At 48.0% G+C, this 10,296-nt stretch overlaps 1 protein-coding gene across 3 annotated transcripts in view; it reads left to right on the top strand.

Annotated features, from left to right (window-relative positions):
• Positions 1-563: 563 nt before the first annotated feature.
• FARP1 (FERM, ARH/RhoGEF and pleckstrin domain protein 1) overlaps positions 564-10,296 on the top strand; it is a 268,577-nt gene continuing 258,844 nt past the window's right edge. For 2 of the 3 annotated variants that reach the window (XM_035003155.1, XM_035003149.1), the window contains exon 1: positions 564-926. The gene's annotated coding sequence lies outside the window, so the exon portion shown is untranslated. Of the gene's footprint in view, positions 927-1,426; positions 1,565-10,296 lie in introns of those variants that run through there. The other variant, XM_035003150.1, reaches the window with a different exon arrangement.

Genomic DNA, 10,296 nt, shown 5'->3' with positions numbered 1-10,296 from the left:
GTGAAGTCCTAGGTGGACACACAGGCACCCCCTTGCATGACCTCAACCAGCGAGTTGCGGAGTCCGCGCCACCGACCGCCTTCCAGCTGCTGCTGGTTTTAGCCGGCGCGCTCCGTCTCGCGCTCTCCCTGTACCGCTTTCCACCACCGCACAGCGGGACTGGGTGTCCCTGGTGGCGCAGCGCACTCCCCAGCGCCTCCTGAGCCGCGTTCCGTGCCGCCGTGCGGAGACACGGGTTCTGGCTTTAGGACCAAGTAAGGCACAGATCCGAGGTGGGCTCGCGGGGTTGGGGAGGGGCGTTCCGGGCTGGAGGCCCCCCCTCCCCCGGCGCACCTGCCCCCAGGGCGGAGCGGGGCGGGGCGCGCTGGCGCGCAGGTTGCCGGCCCGGACGCTGGAGGGGGCTGTGGCTCTCTCGCTGTCCCCGCGGCTCGGGCGGTGCGGCGCCCCAGCTACCCCCGCCCCCCCTCCGCCGAGGGGCCGGCCCAGGCCCGGGGAGGGGCGCGATCGCCTTCACTTCCCGCTCGCCGGCCTCGGAGGCGGCGGGTCCGGCGCGGGCGCAGGGCTGCGGGCGCTCGGCTGGGGCGCGGGGCGGGGACGCGGCCGCCGCCCGCTTTGCGCCGCTCCTCCCCGCGCGAGTGGCTCTCGGCCCGGCGTCGAGGCGGCCATGGCGACCCTGAGCCCGTTCCCCACCCACCCCGCCTGCTCCGCCCTCCCCTCCGCCCCGCGCCACCTTTGATGGCTCGGACCTCGGCCGGCCACCCCCAGCCCCGCTTGCGCTGCCGCGCCGCCGCAGCCCGCGGGTATTAATAGCCGAGCGCCGCCGCTGCACGCGCAGCCCGGAGCCGCCGCGCCCTCGGCAGCCGGGGGTTCGGAGCTGCTGAGCCGGCAGGCCCGGAGTGGGAGCCGGAGCCGCCGGCGCCGTGGAGGTAGGAGGCGCGGGGCGAACAATGACTGCGGCGGGGCGGGCGGGCGGGCGGGCGGCAACTTGTGCGAGTCGGGGCGCCCGGAGCCGACCCGCCGGCGGGGGGCGCGGGTGGAGGTGGGTGCGTGCCCGCGGGGTCCTGCCCGGAGGAGGCGGGCGGCGGGTGGGATCGGGCTCCCGCCCGCCCGGCCCGGGGCAGCCCCGGCAACAATAGCAGGAGCTCGGGGGCCTCCGGGCTCCGGGCCACCGTTTGCACTCTTCTCACCTCCGCGGACCCGGGCAGCGGGGCTCCGCGCGCGGCCCGCCCCCGTCGCCTCCCCCACCCCGCGGCGCCCTTCCCCCCGCTCTCCTCCCATCCCGCCCGGCACGGTGACAGCGCCGGACGCCGCTTCCGGACCTCCGGCCGTAATCTTGGCCCCGGAGGCGGATCGCGGGGCCGGGGAGGTGGCCACTGGCTTGGGTGCCACGGCGCCGCCGGGTGCCAGCCGCTCGCCCACGCGCGGCGCGAGCACCCCGGTAGGTGACAAAGAGGAACACACCCTCCGCCTAAGTTAGATTTTTGTCTCTTTACCGCCTGCCTTTATGGAGAGCAAAGTTTTTTTTTTTCTTCTTTCTTTCAAGCAAAGGACACAGATTTTTGTGGTGAGCATTTCAAAACAACAACTTCTGATTGTGGTTTTACGATTTAAGTTCCAGAAACTTTAGCTGTGTGATCCGGCCAGACCCTTGAGTGAGTGTGTGTGCGTGTGTGTGTTATATTTGGGGGGGGGGTGAGTTCCCCGTCATCGTTCTGGATTTGGTTTGTCGTTTTCGTTGGGGCCCGGCCGCTGCTGGGATGGTTGCAGGACCCCAGAAAGGAGAGAGGTGGGGCTCACAAAGGAACGAGGACCCTGCTGTCGGATCAGCTTCTTGAGAGGTGGAGAGCTTGCCTCTCATCTGGAGCAGTTTAGGGGTCTGAGCCTGTCTGTGGGCCTTCTGGAGTACCATGGTGGCCTCTGGCTGTTCCATTTTATTATTGTTGTTAGTGCCTTTCCTGTTAGCTTCCCAGGTTCACTTGCTCCGCCAGCCCTCCCCAGTTTCCCGCTTTCCCCATGCCTTGACTTTGGTGGACCCCTGTCTTCCCACCCAGCAGGCAGTCTTCGGAGAGCCAAACCCCTTAATGTGTTTTGCACGTGGTGACTTGCCAAGCCCATTTCGGAACGGCCTTCAGCATTGTCTTGATTTTCTTATTCAGTCTAAAGGGGAGAGGAGGGAGACGGGCCTTTTTGGTGCTGAGAGCTTTGAGGGAGTTGCCTTAAAATTTGCCCTCATTGTTCCGATGGGGTGGGCCCTTCTGATATCTCCTGTCTTTGGCTTTCTTCCCTCATTGCACAGCCTGTCGGCTGGGGGTTTACCCTCAGCCTTTCCAAAGGGTTGGTCTTCTGGTGTGTCAGTTTCTGACGATGCACTTCCTATGTGGGTTCAGCGTCCACATGGCTCTTTATATTCCTGCAGCATCGTTCTGCAGCAACTCAAAACCAATATTTGAGTTACTTCAAGCACAACAAAACGTTTGTGTTTTTAGAATGTCTGGCTAATAGATCTGCCTCTGGGTAAAATAAATAGACATTATTGGCCAGTGGCTGGCTCACTGGGCGAAGTGTTGGTGGAGATACTGAGTTGATGCCTCCCTAGCCCAGGCTTTCCCAGAATCTCGGTTCTTCTTTGTGGGCAGGAAACTTGAAATAGTTGAAGATGATGTAGTTGTGCCCCATAGGGTCACAGATTCTGTAGCGTGCGCCCTGTGAGTTGGTGTGTGGTTGTTCATTTAGGGAGTCTGTCCCTAGGGAAATCCTGGAGTTAGGTTTATAATGCCCCTTTTCACATTGATGGTCTCTTCCTGGAATTTGTATGGTGATTGAATCCCTTGGGTCATAATAGAACACTAATGCTCCTCTGTAGCCAAATTTACCAAAAGGAGATTAAAAAAAAAAAAAACCTATCCTAGACAATTTTCTTCTTCTTTTTTTTTTATTAAAGATTTTATTTATTTATTTGACAGAGAGAGACACAGCGAGAGAGGGAACACAAGCAGGGGGAGTGGGAGAGGGAGAAGCAGGCTCCCCGCAGAGCAGAGAGCCCGATGTGGGACTCGATCCTGGGACTCCAGGATCATGACCTGAGCCGAAGGCAGTCGCTTAACCAACTGAGCCACCCAGGTGCCCTATCCTAGACAATTTTCTTCTGGCATATTGCATTTATAATTATTTTGAGTCTGAAAGGCACCTGGGTGGATGTTTGTGTTTTGTATTTCATTAAAGAAACTGTCCAAGGGAAGTTAAGAATTAAATACAGTATCGAAAGGGTTAGTTTTTTAAAAAGTGGAATTCATCCTCTCCACCTCAGGGAGCACAGCAGAGTTTAATTCATTTGGAAAATGATACAAATTTTTAAGGAGGGTGCCTGCGATAACCATCACAAGAGAAAAGCTTTTTCCACCCTAGAAGAGGTTAGAGACCACTGGAGAAAAGGCAAGTGCCCAGCCTTTGTGTGTGGAACGCTCTATAGGAAAGGTGACATTGTGGTTTTCCCAGAGGATGGGGGAAGTTTGGTGGATGTGTAGGTCCTAGGCCAGTGGTTTGGTGGCATTGAGAACCAGGCATTTGAAACTAGCCCTTTTGTAACTGGCCTGGCTTATCGCAGAGAACTGCCTCGTGTTTTTGAGAGTAAGGAAAGATGCTCCAGAAAGGAGAGAGGCCCCTATAATCTCCAAATACAGTGGCTGGCTCGTCATCGCCACTTTGGGTGCACAGGTGTTTCAGGTGCTGGGTGCCATTGCCTGGGAGGGGAAGGGCCAGGCTTTTGGGTTCCTGTGGCTGCCCCTCTCCTGTTGTGGGGTGCTTTCGATTGAAAGGCAGGGCTCTCCGAGCCTGGCTATTGAATGAGAAGCGAGCGGTAGGTCAACTTCTCTTTCTGGCTTTTTAATGGGTAGGGTGTTGCTGCGGCCTGCGTTTCTGCCAGGTTACCCCGTTAACCACTTCCACATGTCCTGAAAGATCAGAGCCCGACGGTTTCCATTCAGATCACTCTAGATACTGATTTCACCAGCCTTTTCATGCCAAATGCTGCCTGTGTTTTTACAAGAAGCCCCCGGAAGATGTTTATTTTTAAGTGGAGAAACTGGCTTTTTTGGGCTGCCCTTGTTCTAGTTTCAGGCAGTTAAAATGTGTTGCCAAGTGGATACTCTAAGCAAAAGTGGGCACTTGATCGATATGAAATATGGTGCTCTCGGCTTTTGCTATTTGTGAAATAAGCCAGGGAGCATCAAGTACAACGTGACTGAAACTGAGGGCATGAACGGCGCTGGCTGTGAACCCAGCTCCGGATGGCAGTTTTCTTATTTTAACGGGGGGTGGAAATATTAGACGAAGTAAGATTGGCAAATAAAGGAGGTGGGGATTCATCATTTGCACTGAATTAATTTCATGTGTAAAATTGTCATATTTGTGCATACATTTTCAAACAAAGGCGCCACAGGCCAAACTAGATTGCTTTCAACTCTATTACGACAGTATTTCTTACCATGAGAGTAACGTCGTGCTGCACATAGACTTTGGCTTCCCGACGAGGTATCTGGTAAAAGAAGCCTTATAAATCCAGTATTACGGTGAGTTTCATTTTTTGTTCTCATCCTGTTAACTCAGGACCTAGTATACGCCTGGCACAAAGCACTCCCTTGGGAAATACTTGCAGTGAGTAAGTAAACCTCGTTTTTGATGTCCTTTCCAGTTAATGTTTAAAGTTTTTTAAGGTCGCTGTTCTGGGAATTTGAAATTTGATATTTGATTTTGTTTCCGTTTCGTTCTAATTTAACAATTTAAATTAACCTTTAGGGGCGCTTGGGTGGCTCGGTTGGTTAAGTGTCTGCCTTGAGCTCCACGTTGGGCTCCATGTTCAGCGGAGAGCCTGCTTCTCCCTCTCTCTCTGCCCCTCCCCTGTGCTCGTGCTCTCTCTCGCTCTCTCTCAAATAAATAAAACCTTTAAAAAAAATTAACCTTTAATGCTGGGTAATACTGTGAAAAGATACAGCCTCATTAAAAAGCAAAACTTAGACCTAAAAGCATGAAGAAGAAAGCAGAACTTCTCTAAGAAGCTACCTTCTGGGAAAATTTTCCTTTTTCCTGGCATCTATTTTCTAGAAGTTTTATTAGTGAGCATCCGTTGGTGGTAACCTCTGTGTTTGTATGCCTTTAAATATCTTTGCTCTGGAACAATAAATGCCCTGGGTGTGCAATTCTGGATTGCTGTTGTATTAATCAGCTGTCTTCTGGTTCCATTGTTGTTGCTGCAATATCAGCTGTCAGGCTGATTGTTTTTTGTGAGTAGTCTGTCTTTTCTCTCTGGCTCCCCCCCCTTTTTATTATTTTTTTTAAGTAGGCTCCACACTTGGTGTGGAGCCCAGTGGTGGGGCTTGAACTCAGGACCCTGAGATCAAGACCTGAGCTGAGATCAAGAGTCAGATGCTTAACTGATTGAGCCACCCAGACGCCCTTCTCTCTGGCTGCTTTTAAGGTTCTTTGGAGTTCTGTAGTTTTACTATGTCGAGGTACAATTTCTTTTCTCCTTGACTTTGATTCTCCCATCCTCTCCTCCTCTTGCTCTTCCCTCCTCCTCCCTACTCTCTCCTCTCTACTCGTCCCTCCCATCCTCTTTCTTTTGCCCAGTAGCATTTCAGGGTCTGGGCATGCCACCATGTGTCTACTCCTTCCTTTGGCCACTCTGGTCCTTTGGTTTGGGCTCTCACGCATGAAGCTGTATGAACAGTTGTGAACAAGTCTTCGTGTGGAGATCTGTTTTGAATTTTGTCACTGGGTCCTATAATAAGTACATGCTTAACTTTGTAAAAAGCTACAGTCCCAAGTGTTTGTACCATTTTACATTCCCCAGTGACAACTGAGCATTCCAGTTACTGTAATCCCCAGTAACACTGGAAATTGTCAGTCTTTGTCATTTTAGCCATTCTGGTGGATGTGTCCTGGTGACTCATTGGGGTTTAATTGTATATTTCCCTGATGGCTAATGATCGCTTTTCATGTGCGTATTGGCCATTTGTGTATCTTCTTTTGTCTATTAAATCTTTTGTCTTTTCAGTTGTTTTTTTGTGTGATCATTTTACATAGCTTTTGAGTATAAACTGCACATCCTTAATGTCATCTTATTTTATAGTTGTGGAGATTCTTATATATCCTGGATACAGGTTCTTTGTTAGATCTGTGTATTGTGAATATTTTCATCAGTCTCCTTTTTATTTTTTGATGGTATCTTTTGAAAAAGGAAAAGTTATTAGGAAAACATTGTACATGATCTAATTATTGAACTTATTAAAGGTCAGGGAATCTATTCAACTTTGGAAAAATAACACGTTTTTATGTGTAAGGCTTAGGCTAGTATTCCTCTTTTCAAGAGGTTGGCCTGCATTTACTTTGAGGGTGATGGAGCAGTTTTTTTCTTTCTTAACTAAAACTGAGTTGAAGAGAATTAAAGCTGAAAGAGAAAATACTGGCTTATTTTGAAAATCTGAGGAAACAAGTGTTTAAGATTATGATCAAATAAATAGGTTTCTAAAATTCAGAGTTGAGTTGTATTTGTAATTCAGCACACAGAAGGATTACGGGAAAGAAATATTTTTGAAATCAATACAAAAATGGAGCCTTGGGTAAAAGCAAGATGTAACATTTTACATTTTTTTAAATTTTTATTTCTTTCTTAAGATTTATTTATTTGAGAGAGAGAGAGAGAATGTGTGCGTACACACATCGGGGGAGGGGCACGGGGCAGGAAGAAGGAGAGAGAATCTCCAGTACACTTACCGCTGAGAGCGGAGCCCCCAGATCATGACTTGAGCTGAAATCAAGAGTTGACACCCCACCGACTGAGCCACCCCAGCACCGCAAGATGTAACATTTTAAAAAGAGGTCAGAGTGGCATATGTAGGCATATGGAGTTATGAAAGGGCTTTAGTTCCTCTATTTTGGCAGGAATTCTATCTTGTTGTCTGTGTTTTCTCTTTATTTTCTGAACCAGATAACAAGCATTGTTTGGTCAGAAAGTATATTTTCCCAATTTTTGTTTCTCCTGCCCAGAGAAGGTAAATAAATACTGGTTGATCTGAATTACAATGTGTGTGTAATGAACACCCCATGACATTTGAGACTATAGGAGGTAGAGGGTGGTATCAGAGGTGGCAAGACTTGGAGCGTAGGTACTGGAACCACACAGATCTGCCCAACCATGTTTGTGATGTTGGGCAAGTTACTGGTGCTCTTTCCCAAAAATCTGAAGGGCACCTTTAAGAGTGCATTTATCTTAACATGGTAGAATGTCTGGTCAATAGTTTAATCCATCAAACATTCAGTTGCCTCCAGGAATAGTAAGGGGCTGCTGGTTTGGTATCTCAGCTCGTGGTATCATCAAGGACCCAGGTTCTTTCTGTCTTTTCACCCTGCCATCCCCAGCATGTTGCTTTTCATATTTGGGCTTGTTGCCTACTGGGTAATTAGGCTGCCGCCGCCTAATTAGCTATTATGACTAATGGCTGTGGCAGCTTCATTCTCTCACATATCTAGTGTTGTCAGGTCAGTAAAGGCACATCATCATCAAGCCAGATCCTTCCCAGAAGTCTCCAACATCTAGGAGGTCTGTGAAGGGGGTTCTGGGAAATGCTGTGCTCTTAAAAAGAGACCCAAGGGGGGGGAAAAAAAAAAAAGAGAGAGACCCAAGGACTAGACTGTGATGTCCGGAGCCACAGCAGCTATGTTGTGATCAGCCTTGGGATGAAGGCAAGAGGATGATGGAGCTGAAAGATGGAATCAGAGTCCTTCTGGGTGTCACTGAGTCATTGATCTTCCTGCACCTGGAGCTTAGTATTCTAAAGAACAGTAAATTTTATATACTGAATAATACAAACCTGGACTTTGTGTGCTAAATAATAATTTTATTGTTACTGCCATCCAAAGCATCTTGGCTGATGCATTAATTAGAAGACTTTATTCTTTTGCCATTTGCCATTATCTCTGAGAAAACATGTTTCTCCCTATCAACTACGTGGAAAGTGATTGAGTGGTCCTATCAGATCTCTGTGAGAGGTGAACTCTTTAGGTATTTGATATTGTGTGTAAATGTTGCAACTAAATCAGCATGAATTTTACCTTTCTTCTTAAGGTGGCCTTGTAGGACATCTGTTTGGAATTGATCATTTGGCAGTTTGGATTACAGGAAATACTTGAACGCGATATTTTATTTCTTTAAGAAAAAATGATGGCGGTACCCTCCATTTTTTGTCTACCTAGAATGGCATTTACCTGCACATTTAATACTGCTTAGGAGATTTTTGAGGACATTATTAATATCATCCTTTATAATCCCATTAGAGCTTTTGGTTCTCTGGCATCAGATCTTTTTTTTTTTTTTTTCAAAGATTCTATTTATTTATCTGAGACAGAGAATGAGAGACAGAGAGCATGAGAGGGAGGAGGGTCAGAGGGAGAAGCAGACTCCCCGCCAAGCAGGGAGCCCGATGCGGGACTCGATCCCGGGACTCCAGGACCATGACCTGAGCCGAAGGCAGCCGCCCAACCAACTGAGCCACCCAGGCGCCCTCAGGCATCAGATCTTATTGGGGGCCAATGTTATTAGTGGAGTTGAGCTACTTGAAAATGTCAGGATTTGGGTAAGCCAGAGGTTTACCAAATTAAAAAATTAGATACAAATATTTGTAAAGAAAAGTTAAATGATTTCATAATAACCTTAATATTAAGCAAATAAATTGAATGTAAAATAGCCAGGTGAATGAAATGCAGACTGTGGAGCAATAATATTTCTATTTTCATTTAACTGATACAACTTTTAAAAAGAAGTGTGATCATCTCCTCTACCCCCCCTCCCCCATTACCATCACGGGGGCCAATTGACCAGGGTAATTTGCATATTCACTGCTGTTTTATTTTTATTCTAGTTTATGTAAGGGTCTTATCAAGTCAACAGATATTTATGAACATCTGTTGAATATACTGGTTACCATTGGTGCCACAAAAATAAGGCTCAGTCCTTGCTTTCGGAGGATAGCATCCAGGGTGGATGGGAAAAGTGTCTAGGTAATTAGAATAAAAGGTGAAGTATGATAGTAACTTGGTAAAAGGTATAGTAATGGTGGAAGTGTTAGGATAGTAAGGCTGTGAATTCTGAGGGGAAGAAGTGGCATTTGAGCTGAGCTTTAATTAAAGAAGTATGTTTTTGTTTGTTTATTTTAGTGTTCACTTTGTAGTGTGTTATTTTTTTTTAAAGATTTATTTATTTTAGAGAGAGAGAGGAAGCATGCATGCAAGTGGGGGGAGGGGCAGAGGCAGAAAGAGAGTCTCAAGCAGGCTCCCCGCCGAGTGTAGAGCCTGATGTGGGGCTTGATCTTACCCCTGTGATCATGACTGAGTGGAAATGAAGAGTCAGAGGCTTACCTGATTGAGCCACTTTGTAGTGTGTTACTGTAACAGGATTAGGAAAGTATTCACATATGAGTCAGAAAGTCAAAATCCCTTGTAATCCTGCCATTCAAAGATTATGAAAATTAGAAATTGGTTTATTTCCATTTGACTTTTGGCAATATTTGGTATATTTGAAGGGTTTTTTTGCTTTTTTAAAAATTAATTTATTTGTCAGAGAGCACAAGCGGGGGAGCGGGAGTGGGAGAGGGAAAAGCAGGCTCCCCGCTGAGCAAGGAGCCCAACGTGGGACTCGATCCCAGAATCCCGGGATCATGACCTGAGCCGAAGGCAGACGCTTAACTGACTGAGCCACCCAGGCATCCCTATTTGAAGTATTTTTACTTATATATGCAAACATAGATTTTTCGGAAATTGAGAACATGATGCATGCACATCCAGAAGCCACTTTTTTCCCCTTTCACGTTGAGGGTTTTCCGTATTGAGTTTTCTTTGAAATGAGTATGTTTAATGCTTCTGTGATGTTACTGTTCTGTGGTTCTGATGTAACTAACATGGCCCTTTATGGGTCATTTTTTTGCTTGCAGGATTTTGCCACAATGACCACGTGCATAAATCTATGGTAGGAGGGTCTCTAGGTCTCTTTTGTTTGCAAGGGACGGACGCCCCGCTTGAGCCACAGGATGCAGAGTAGGGGTATGTCTTAGTTTTCAGTACCAGCCTGAGAAAGGGCAGAGGTGGATGGGTCTCCAGCATAGAGACCCTGATCCAGAGTCAGCCCCCGTGGGGTTTCCCTCCTCGTGTCCTGACTCTGGTTTTTGTCGGGCATCACTTTCACTTCCTGGGTTACCCTCTCCCCTGGCATCTTGAGCAGGACAGACAGTTTGGTGGTGGTGGTGG

This window comes from Mirounga leonina, unplaced genomic scaffold, assembly GCF_011800145.1.
Source record: "Mirounga leonina isolate KUSES-001 unplaced genomic scaffold, KU_Mleo_1.0 Mir_127, whole genome shotgun sequence".
Classification (NCBI taxonomy): Eukaryota; Metazoa; Chordata; class Mammalia; order Carnivora; family Phocidae; genus Mirounga; species Mirounga leonina.
This window is presented reverse-complemented; position numbering and strand designations above follow the sequence as displayed.